A 12048-nucleotide genomic window follows, 5' to 3' on the forward strand; every position below is an offset into this window, starting at 1 on the left:
CTAACTTACGTGCCTGGTGGTGCCTGGAGCTTGGCCATAGGCCCTGCCATATCCACTCCTGCAGCTTTTGAATTGTGTTGACCCTTAAACCCTAACCTTAGCCCCTGAGTTTGGCCATCTCCAGCACTGCCCCTCTGATGCAAAAACTGCATTCCCAGAAACACAGGCAGCGAACAGGGGCCTGACAAACGAATGAGAGAGAGAAAATGTAAAAAACTATTAAGAGACTTTGACACACTATTTGTCATTAAACTCTACTAAACTTTAAACAAAATGAACACATTATGTATCCACTATTTCACACACAGCTTTTAATACACAACTAATACTCGGGTCGGCAACATTATGACATGGAGAGCCATTTTGTTAATTTTACTGGTCGATGCCTTATGTAATCCCATATAAGCACTTTACAGATATAAATTCATAAATACATCATATTAACCTCAGCTGTCCTGCCATTTACACTTGTGTTTTTAAGCGAAGAGTTCTGTGGAGCAAATGATGGGTTTTCGGTCACCCGTTAAGTCATGCAACTTTTGGCCATGTGTAGTGTTTTCACACACAGGATCAAAGATTTAGTCACCGAGTTAAAGATTTGATTATTGGCTGAATATAATAAACATATGAATCCCTGAGAGAGGAGACTTGCTACTAAATCAGTTGTGATGTGTAATATAGGTAGATATTAAGCCTAATCTGTGAATTAAGAATGCGTATATAACATGAAATCAGACAACCCAAACAAGACCAACACTGACCGACACACAAAGCACAAAAACAAAAATACCTGTACGGTCCAGAAATGAGACATGTAACAGGTGTTTTATGAGGATGACATGAAGTAGACTGTTTTAAATATTCATCTTCACCCTGCAGCTGAACAGTTCTGTTAATAATAGCCTAAAAGCCATAGTGATCTTGCTTCTTTTCATAAAACGCCATTATCCTGTCGAATTAATGTTTATATTTTGAAACATTACCTAATTAAATGTATACTTACATTTTGGATACTGAGCAGCTCGTGATTTCCAGGCATGTGTATAACCAGCTTTTAACAAAGTTTATTATGCTAACATTTATTCGGTGCTTCATCTCTAAAGGTGAATTAATGAGAAATGTGCTTTTATTTCCTTTTTTCTTTTTTTTTTTTTACAGTGGGAATAAAACTAGCACTCTGTGCCTCTATGAGTGCGCATGCACGTTAAACAGTGTCTATGCTGCACGGAGAGAGATGATGATGAGACATATGCACGGAGAGACATGGATTTTCAGTCCTATAAAAAGACACTGTTGATTTCTTGTGTTCCAATGTGTGGAATACTACTTTTCACCACGTCAAAAGAAAAATGTGGGGATTTCGTGCACTGTGAACACAGAATGTGCGGGGATACTTAAAATGTTGCGCAAGACATGCAATCCCGCTACGAAATTTATTAAGTGGGGTTTTTCCTACTATTTTCTACATATTGGCAATAGCTGCTGCTAAGACACTTGGAAAAGTGCGAGGACAGTGCTAGAAGAGTGACTGTGCCTTGGCACGTCCAGTATATTATGCGCTCGCGCATCTCTGTAAGCTAAATATACTCACGCAATATCGTTGGTTAGAAGACTTTGTTCGCTCAGTGTAATTTTTGTGCTCTCTCGCTTGTTGTTTGCTTGCACTAATGTTATAAATGCAGCACTGGGGGTTAAATCCCACAATGCGGGTTTATGTTTTCTCTTTTAAGCATTTAATGTAATTTTGAGTGCGACCATGGTTTAAGGAGGGTGTACCTGTATGCTGGGTTGGAAATCTCAAGGATTAATTGTGGTGTTTCCTTATTACATCATGTGGTGTTTTGAAAGCAAATAAAAACAAATGAAACACGGGAATGTAGGCTGTCATCCGCGCAGCCTCACCGAAGCAAAGCGGGCGCGTTTACTTGTGCGATTAACCGGAAGTGACGCACTGTCGGATCGTGATGTGCGAATGGCTTGCATGCACTGCACGTGTCTGTTGGGTATACTGTAGTCTCGTCAAATTTTTACTTTTTGTTTAGTTTTAGTTTTTGTTTTTATTCAGCTCATGAAAACACGCTGCGTGATCATGAGGAAGGATTACATCAAGATGTACATTGGCGGCCAAAAGTTTGGAATAATGTACAGATTTTGCTGTTTCGGAAGGAAATTGGTATTTTAATTCACCAAAGTGACATTCAGCTGATCACAAAGCATAGTCAGGACATTACTGATGTAAAAAACAGCACCATCACTATTTGAAAAAGTCATTTTTTATCAAATCCAGACAGGCCCCATTTCCAGCAGCCATCACTCCATCACCTTATCCTTGAATAATCATGTAAAACTGCTAATTTGGTACTTGAAATACAGGTGCATCTCAATAAATTAGAATGTCATGGAAAAGTTCATTTATTTCAGTAATTCAACTCAAATTGTGAAACTCGTGTATTAAATAAATTCAATACACACAGACTGAAGTAGTTTAAGTCTTTGGTTCTTTTAATTGTGATGATTTTGGCTCACATTTAACAAAAACCCACCAATTCACTATCTCAACAAATTAGAATATGGTAACATGCCAATCAGCTAATCAACTCAAAACACCTGCAAAGGTTTCCTGAGCCTTCAAAATGGTCTCTCAGTTTGGTTCACTAGGCTACACAATCTGCTGATCTGACAGTTGTCCAGAAGACAATCATTGACACCCTTCACAAGGAGGGTAAGCCACAAACATTCATTGCCAAAGAAGCTGGCTGTTCACAGAGTGCTGTATCCAAGCATGTTAACAGAAAGTTGAGTGGAAGGGAAAAATGTGGAAGAAAAAGATGCACAACAAACCGAGAGAACCGCAGCCTTATGAGGATTGTCAAGCAAAATCGATTCAAGAATTTGGGTGAACTTCACAAGGAATGGACTGAGGCTGGGGTCAAGGCATCAAGAGCCACCACACACAGACGTGTCAAGGAATTTGGCTACAGTTGTCGTATTCCTCTTGTTAAGCCACTCCTGAACCACAGACAACGTCAGAGGCGTCTTACCTGGGCTAAGGAGAAGAAGAACTGGACTGTTGCCCAGTGGTCCAAAGTCCTCTTTTCAGATGAGAGCAAGTTTTGTATTTCATTTGGAAACCAAGGTCCTAGAGTCTGGAGGAAGGGTGGAGAAGCTCATAGCCCAAGTTGCTTGAAGTCCAGTGTTAAGTTTCCACAGTCTGTGATGATTTGGGGTGCAATGTCATCTGCTGGTGTTGGTCCATTGTGTTTTTTGAAAACCAAAGTCACTGCACCCGTTTACCAAGAAATTTTGGAGCATTTAATGCTTCCTTCTGCTGACCAGCTTTTTAAAGATGCCGATTTCATTTTCCAGCAGGATTTGGCACCTGCCCACACTGCCAAAAGCACCAAAAGTTGGTTAAATGACCATGGTGTTGGTGTGCTTGACTGGCCAGCAAACTCACCAGACCTGAACCCCATAGAGAATCTATGGGGTATTGTCAAGAGGAAAATGAGAAACAAGAGACCAAAAAATGCAGATGAGCTGAAGGCCACTGTCAAAGAAACCTGGGCTTCCATACCGCCTCCGCAGTGCCACAAACTGATCACCTCTATGCCACGCCGAATTGAGGCAGTAATTAAAGCAAAAGGAGCCCCTACCAAGTATTGAGTACATATACAGTAAATTAACATACTTTCCAGAAGGCCAACAATTCACTAAAAATGTTTTTTTTATTGGTCTTATGATGTATTCTAATTTTTTGAGATAGTGAATTGGTGGGTTTTTGTTAAATGTGAGCCAAAATCATCACAATTAAAAGAACCAAAGACTTAAACTACTTCAGTCTGTGTGCATTGAATTTATTTAATACACGAGTTTCACAATTTGAGTTGAATTACTGAAATAAATTAACTTTTCCACGACATTCTAATTTATTGAGATGCACCTGTATACTTGCCATTATATCAAACGCAGCTGAAAGCTATTTGGTTTGTTAAATGAAGCTTAACATTGTCTTTGTGTTTGTTTTTGAGTTGCCACAGTATGCAATAGACTGGCATGTCTTAAGGTCAATATTAGGTCATAAATGGCAAAAATAAAAATAAAATAAAAACAGCTTTCTCTAGAAACTCGTCAGTCAATCATTGTTTTCAGGAATGAAGGCTATACAATTTTGAATCTTGAAATTGCCAAAATAAATAAATAAATAAATAAATAAAAACTGAAGATTTCATACAAAGGTGTACACTACATTCTTCAAAGACAAAGGACAACTGGCTCTAACAAGGACAGAAAGAGATGTGGAAGGTCAGATATACAACTAAACAAGAGGATAAGTACATCAGAGTCTCTAGTTTGAGAAACAGACAACTCACATGTCCTCAGCTGACAGCTTCATTAAATTCTACCCGCTCAACACCAGTTTCATGTACAACAGTAAAAAGAAGACTTAGGGGTGCAGGCCTTATGTGAAGAATTGCAAAGAAAAAGCCACTTTTGAAGCAGAAAAACAAAAAGAAAAGGTTAGAGTGGGCAAAGAAACACAGACATTGGACAACAGATAATTGGAAAAGAGTGTTATGGATCTTAACCCCACTGAGCATTTGTGGGATCAGCTAGACTGTAAGGTGCGTGAGAAGTGCCCAACAAGACAGCCACATCTATGGTAAGTGCTACAGGCAGTGTGGAGTGAAATGTCACCTGAGTATCTGGACAAACTGACAGCTAGAATGCCAAGGATCTGCAAAGCTGTCAATGCTGCATGTGGAAGATTTTTTGATGACAACACTTTAAAGTAGTTTAAGAAGTTCTGAAAAAAATTTCAAATTGTAATAGTAATTTTTCATGTTATTAATGTCCTGACTATACATTGTGATCAGCTGAATGCCACTTTGTTTTATAAAAGTACAAATTTCTTTCCATAAGAGCAAAATCTGTACATTATTCCAAACTTTTGGCCGCCAGTGTAGATTGGAATGCAGGTGCGGAATTTATATAAATAAAAGAGTCTACTCCTCTCTCGCCGTTGCTGGCGTGCCAGTGATTACCCCTTTGCGTGCCAATGCTGGCACACGTGCCATAGGTTGCCAATCCCTGCTCTACACTGATGGAGTTTTCTCAAATCCAACAGAAGATGTAACCCTATTCAAGAGTTAAAACATTTAAATAATGAATATAATGAGTTAAACGTGCAACATAGTGAGGTCACGTGACACTGTTGTAATATACTACTGTTTTAAATGTTTATCATTACATATTACATTTCAAACACTATATATATATATATATATATATATATATATATATATATATATATATATATATATATATAAAAGCAGTATACAGTTCACGCTGTGGAGTATGCAGTGAGAAGTATGTTAGAATTGCATTCCCCTATGGAACATAACCTTAGCTACCAGTTACCACAGTGCATGCTTTTAGTTTACTTACCAAGGGCGGAGCGTCAGTGAGGTGGGAGGGGCCTTGCAGAAAGTGCCAATGAATAGGTAAAATCCCTTCTACAGCTCCACCCAGAAAAGGCCAGTGGCCAATCACGGCTCCCCTTGGCTCCTGAAAGGAGTGAACTGCTCAGCGGCTGCATCCTGAGCCAGGCATTCCAGAGACACAACCTATCAGAGAACAGTTTTTTTAATCAACAACAAGCAATTCAATCAAATCAATGACCATTACTGCAAATTAAATACAGTTGTGCTCAAAAGTTTGCATACCCTGGCAGAAATTGTGAAATTTTGGCATTGATTTTGAAAATATGACTGATCATGCAAAAAAACTGTCTTTTAAGGATAGTGATCATATGAAGCCATTTATCGTCACATAGTTGTTTGGCTCCTTTTTAAATCATAATGATAACAGAAATCACCCAAATGGCCCTGATCAAAAGTTTACATCCCCTTGAATGTTTGGCCTTGTTACAGACACACAAGGTGACACACACAGGTTTAAATGGCAATTAAAGGTTAATTTCCCACACCTGTGGCTTTTTAAATTGCAATTAGTGCCTGTGTATAAATAGTCGAGTTTGTTAGCTCTCACGTGGATGCACTGAGCAGGCTAGATACTGAGCCATGGGGAGCAGAAAAGAACAGTCAAAAGACCTGCGTAACAAGGTAATGGAACTTTATAAAGATGGAAAAGGATATAAAAAGATATCCAAAGCCTTGAAAATGCCAGTCAATACTGTTCAATCACTTATTAAGAAGTGGAAAATTCTGGGATCTCTTGATGCCAAGCCAAGGTCAGGTAGACCAAGAAAGATTTCAGCCACAACTGCCAGAATTGTTTGGGATACAAAGAAAAACCCACAAGTAACCTCAGGAGAAATACAGGCTGCTCTGGAAAAAGATGGTGTGGTTGTTTCAAAGAGCACAATACGACGATACTTGAACAAAAATGAGCTGCATGATCAAGTTGCCAGAAAGAAGCCTTTACTGCGCCAATGCCACAAAAAAGCCCGGTTACAATATGCCCGACAACACCCTGACACGCCTCACAGCTTCTGGCACACTGTAATTTGGAGTGACGAGACCAAAATAGAGCTTTATGGTCACAACTATAAGTGCTATGTTTGGAGAGGGGTCAACAAGGTCTATAGTGAAAAGAATACCATCCCCACTGTGAAGCATGGTGGTGGCTCACTGATGTTTTGGGGGTGTGTGAACTCTAAAGGCTCGGGGAATCTTGTGAAAATTGATGGCAAGATGAATGCAGCATGTTATCAGAAAATACTGGCAGACAATTTGCATTCTTCTACACGAAAGCTGCGCATGGGACGGACTTGGACTTTCCAGCACGTCAATGACCCTAAGCACAAGGCCAAGTTGACCCTCCAGTGTTTACAGCAGAAAAAGGTGAAGGTTCTGGAGTGGCCATAACAGTCTCCTGACCTTAATATCATCGAGCCACTCTGGGGAGATCTCAAACGTGCGGTTCATGCAAGACAACCAAAGACTCTGCATGACCTGGAGGCATTTTGCCTAGACGAATGGGCAGCTATACCACCTGCAAGAATTTGGGGCCTCATAGACAACTATTACAAAAGACTGCACGCTGTCATTGATGCTAAAGGGGGCAATACACAGTATTAAGAACTAAGTGTATGCAGAATTTTGAACAGGAGTCATTTAATTTTTTTCATTGTTTCCAAGTTTTGTTTTATGATTGTGCCATTCTGTTATAACCTACAGTTGAATATGAATCCCATAAGAAATAAAAGAAATGTGTTTTGTTCACTCACTCATGTTTTCTTTAAAAATGGTACATATATGACCAATTCTTCAAGGGTATGCAAACTTTTGAGCACAACTGTACATAGTTCAACTGCACATGATTAGAATCAGTCATTCTAAACTGATTTAAAAGTAATCTGGTAAATTGCTGTCACATTTACATTTACATTTAATCATTCAGCAGATGCTTTTATCCAAAAAAAAACTTACAGATGAGGAACATAAGCAATTTTTCATACAAAACTCAATATCTGCAGTATCGTACTGCCAAGTTCCCAGAGTACCTAGAGTAGTATATAAGCTAGCGTAGAAGAAAGAGACGGACAAGGAAAGTTTTTTTTTTTATTCATTTAATAATTAAATTAAATAGTAAGCACTGTCAACACTGACATGATAAGATATTGCTTCATATTATTGCTCAAATTGATTTGATTTTGATTTGACTAATTGATTTAATCAAGAACCATCAACAGGTTATACCAGATAATAAATCAAACAGGCAATCAATACTTGCACAAATAGGGAACAGGGACAGAGTAATCATATGATTGACTACACTTATTTGTGGCATCAGTCAAGCCATCTGATTAGGACACATGTCTGAACAGACTGTATATTGCATGGCTCTGACTGGCTCTCTGTCTGTATAGTTCAGGCCTGTTTGGGATCAGGCAGCTAGACAACAAACTGAAACACACAACAGAGCCTTTGTACTGTCTTACATCAGAGAACGAGCAGTCAGGCTCATTAATGACAAAAACAGGAGCCATAAATAACGGCTTTTGGAAAAATGAATCAATTGAACATTCTTATAATCTAGAGCAGCTTTGATTAATACAAGCATCTTTCTGTCCTGTTTTCTTTGACATCTAAATCATCTGAAATGGTTAGAGGAGCTCCAAGAAAGCAAAACTGATTTGGGAAGTGTGCTGTAAGCTTTTTAAATTAGCTATCTTAAGAATACACACATCCACTGGGGAAAGAGACTGGCAAATCCTCTAAATTTTAAAATCACAATCTGCTTGTCAGTTAAAGGCACTGCAAGCATAGTCTCAGTTGTCATGAATGCCACAAGAGAGATAGAGGAATCTTGCTCTGGGAATGAAGTGGTTGGTACCTTGTCCATGTACAATGAAGTCTATGGTACATCTCCACCACCTAATGAAACTCAAATGTATGACCCTGTAAAGCAAATAAGCATACGCCTGCGCAAAATATGCCATGAAAAGATTTAAATTTGATCTGGCCTTTCTAAGAGATGCATTTGCATTACACTGCTTGAAAGTATTCAGTGGCCTCCTAAGGCAGGGGCTTATTTAAGTTTGGTGGCAGTATGAATTTAGGAGTCTTTGAGCTCCCAATTAAATTAGACCACAGAGTGAGAGACAAAGAGAAAGAGAAAGAGAGAGAGAGAGAGAGAGAGAGAGAGAAGAGAGGCAATGTTCGGAATGGAATACTAATATACTCTGCTTACTGCATACTGAGCAGTATACACTGTTTATTACATGGCTCTCTTGAATACTCGATTCTGATTGGTCAATGGCGCCAACTAGTGGTTTGATATGTCTGAGTAACAACCGCACATCCGGGAATTAAAGACATATCAGACCAGTCATCCGGGTATTCTGAGTCATCTTTCCTACTTCTCAGATCACTGTGCAAATTCTACAAGTAAGCTAATAAAATAATTTCAACTCAAATCAATGTTTCATGTCCATTCATTAATTTATTTGGCAAGTAGTCTTGTAAAAGCTGGATACTGAGTAGTCTAATGGTCATTATTTATAAAATAAACACCAATAGAACTCAGACCGGATGTGCAAATCAGCTGTTCAGTGATTTATTTTTTCTCACATAATTGTCATTTCAATGCAAATCAGTATTTTATGTCCATTTATTTATTTATTTGGTTTGTAGCTGTGTAATAAGTGGGATAATGTCCAGTCAACAGGTTGTTATCGCAGAATAAACCATGCAGTGTGATACAAGTTATCCCTTACATATTGCCTAACATTTTTTATTAAGTATGTGGAAAAGTACATTATGCAACAATAAACATTTCAAACAGTAGTATGCTATATTGTTATTACATGACCTAATTACATTGCATGTTTACTTAAGAGTTTTTGCATTTTTCTGGCACTAAAAACAATGCAAGTATAGGGAGCTTTAAAGCAAGTCACTATCTATTGCTATTGTACTGAAAAGACATTATGGATATTATGTAATAATTGTGCTTTTGTGTTTCGCATGACTAAAGTAATACGATAAGTTTGTAGCCTAAAATATTTATTAGTGAATTATAACAAATGTACATATTTGAGCGAAATATTCCTTTAACTCTTGGCAGTTAGATCAAACAATGAGTCAAGAGATGGATGCTAAAAACTGCGGCTGATATTACTTCTTTTGTCACACACTGGAAATAGAATGTTGTTGAGAATGAAAGTCGGGTGCGTTGCATTACTGGATACAATATTTCATGCAATGTGCTCTGTTGCACATTTTAGCAAATGTAAGAGGTCATCTGGGTATTCCATGCATACTGACAATTTGCATACACTGTATACTGAAGAATTAGTATGAGTAGTATTAGCTATTCTGACCATAACCATAGAGACAGAAATTAAATAGGAGGGAAATCAGGAAATCATTTTTAACCTATTTTCTTGAGTTTCAAAAACAGTGTTACTGCCACATTTACTGGGAGGAGGTTCCTAAACAGACACGCTGCGATATTCATACACTAAAATGATTATAAATGACAATAAAAGCAGATGCAACAACAGTCAGATGAAACCATCCGTTTACTGAACATACCTCATTTTCTCACTGAAGCTGCGTATGGACAAACACTTTCTACGGCAGCAAACCTCAAGTGGATAAGCAGTAGCGGATCCTGGCATAGGTGAAATAGGCAGGCACCTAGGGCGGCAACGCTATCTGGGGTGGCAAGACAGGGTACCTGTTCGATCGTCCCTGCAGAGAGTTCGCAAAATCACGATGGGAGATAGGAGCCCCGAATTGTGCCACCCTGCCCCTGGCTTGCGATGGGTGAAAGGTGCCCCAAATTGTGCCACCCTGCCCCAGCCCTGAGCTTGCAGTGGGAGAGAGGTGCCCCAAATCATGCCACCCCGCACAGAGCTCGCAAGATCACGATGGGGGAAAGGTGCCCCGAGTTGTTCCTGAAAGGCTACTCAGCCTAAAAGGCTCTAAATGGTTAGGATTATAGATGTTCATAATGCATTCTTATATTCTGAACAAATATAAGATAACCATAATCAACAGTCTCACCTAGGGCACCAAGTAAGCCAGAACCGCCACTGTGGATAAGTACACGATTACACACATACACAGCGCTTTACAAGTTACTTTATGAATCGCATCAAAATTCAGTCTATTTCCAGTTTTCATGTTCACGCACTCACACAGTACTCTGTTGTTATTTCGTCGATCTCCATGTAACAGGAAAGCAGAGAGAATGTCAAAATGAACCGCCGGTGTGTGAGTTTGTGTGCGTGTGTGTGTGTGTGTGTGTGTGTGTGTGTGTGTGTGTGTGTGTGTGTGTGTGTGTGTGTGCGCGTGTGAGTCTGTGTCTCTGTGTGTGTCTACAGAGCTCCGATTGAAAAGAACAAGACCCCAAACCAACATTCCGTAGGTCCGTAACATCTTCAGTGAAAATAAAGTTGTTCTGAACCGGTTATTGTCACCCCGGCTTTATTATGAGAAGGGTCACAGCATTGCATCGCATCTGGTTAGGACACGGTGTGACAGAGGGAATTAGTTCCCTTACGACTCAGTACACTTGACATTGCGTTTATTAACGCATATGGGGAGTGCCTTCTTACACAATCTAGTAGAAACCTCTCTACAGTAACGCCAATGTTCTAATATTGGCTATGGTGTTTGAGCCCCGCCTGTGAAAACTGTCCGCTATAAAAACTGGTGGACATACACCATTTTTTTTTTTTTTTTTTTTTTTTTGCAATTAACAATTTTTATTGATTCCAATGACAAATCCAATAAACATAACAGGAAACACGGAATCACATTTCATAAACCTAAACCCTTCCGACCGATCATTCCCACCCCCCACAAACACACACACCCCAGTGGGCTGACATCAAACCAATAATGACACATAAAATAAACAATAAATCAATAGACAGTATTCAGAAAAAAATAAAAGAAATAAGAAAAAATAAATAAAAATAAGAATGTACACATACATTCAATACTGCCCATCTCCCTCCACCATCTGCACCCCGAGAGCCCTCCACAAAATCCAAATACCTACCCCATTTTATATTAAATAATCCCATGTTGCCCAGCCTTCTACAAACCATCCCCTCAAAAGCCGCCACCCTGCCCAACTCCGCGCACCACTCCAAAAACGAGGGCGCTCCAGCTGATTTCCATCCCCTAAGGATGACTTGCCTTCCGATCATGACACCAGCCAGGACCCAACTCTTCATGAATCCATCTCCCACATCAATGACCATCCCATCGCCTAGAACACAGAGCCTGGGGCAAAATGAAACCTGAGCAGCCAACACCTCACAAATTAAATTCTGAACCTTCAACCAAAAATCTTGAATCTTTACACACCACCAAAAAACATGGGCAATGTCTCCATCCTCCAATTGGCATCACCAGCAGGTGGGTGTGTCTTTAAGACCAAGCCTATACAATCTAGAGGGGGTCCAATAGAATCTATGCAAAATTTTGAATTGCATAAGACGCACCCTTGCATCTCTAGATGCAGACTTAACGTTTTTAAGAATCCTAGCCCACTCTCCCTCCTCAA

The 12048-nt window shown here is 39.4% G+C and overlaps 1 protein-coding gene across 9 annotated transcripts in view; it reads right to left on the bottom strand.

Moving 5' to 3' along the window:
- LOC127418640 (protein FAM214B-like) overlaps positions 1-12048 on the bottom strand; it is a 56636-nt gene that overhangs the window by 6533 nt on the left and 38055 nt on the right. For 5 of the 9 annotated variants that reach the window (XM_051659311.1, XM_051659336.1, XM_051659327.1 and 2 more), the window contains 2 exons: positions 5446-5624; positions 10-181 (listed from right to left, as the gene is read on the bottom strand). The gene's annotated coding sequence lies outside the window, so the exon portion shown is untranslated. Of the gene's footprint in view, positions 1-9; positions 182-4695; positions 4805-4934; positions 5137-5445; positions 5625-12048 lie in introns of those variants that run through there. The other 4 variants (XM_051659317.1, XM_051659345.1, XM_051659354.1 and 1 more) reach the window with 4 other exon arrangements.

The sequence above is a fragment of the Myxocyprinus asiaticus genome, chromosome 3 (genome assembly GCF_019703515.2).
Source record: "Myxocyprinus asiaticus isolate MX2 ecotype Aquarium Trade chromosome 3, UBuf_Myxa_2, whole genome shotgun sequence".
Taxonomy (NCBI): domain Eukaryota; kingdom Metazoa; phylum Chordata; class Actinopteri; order Cypriniformes; family Catostomidae; genus Myxocyprinus; species Myxocyprinus asiaticus.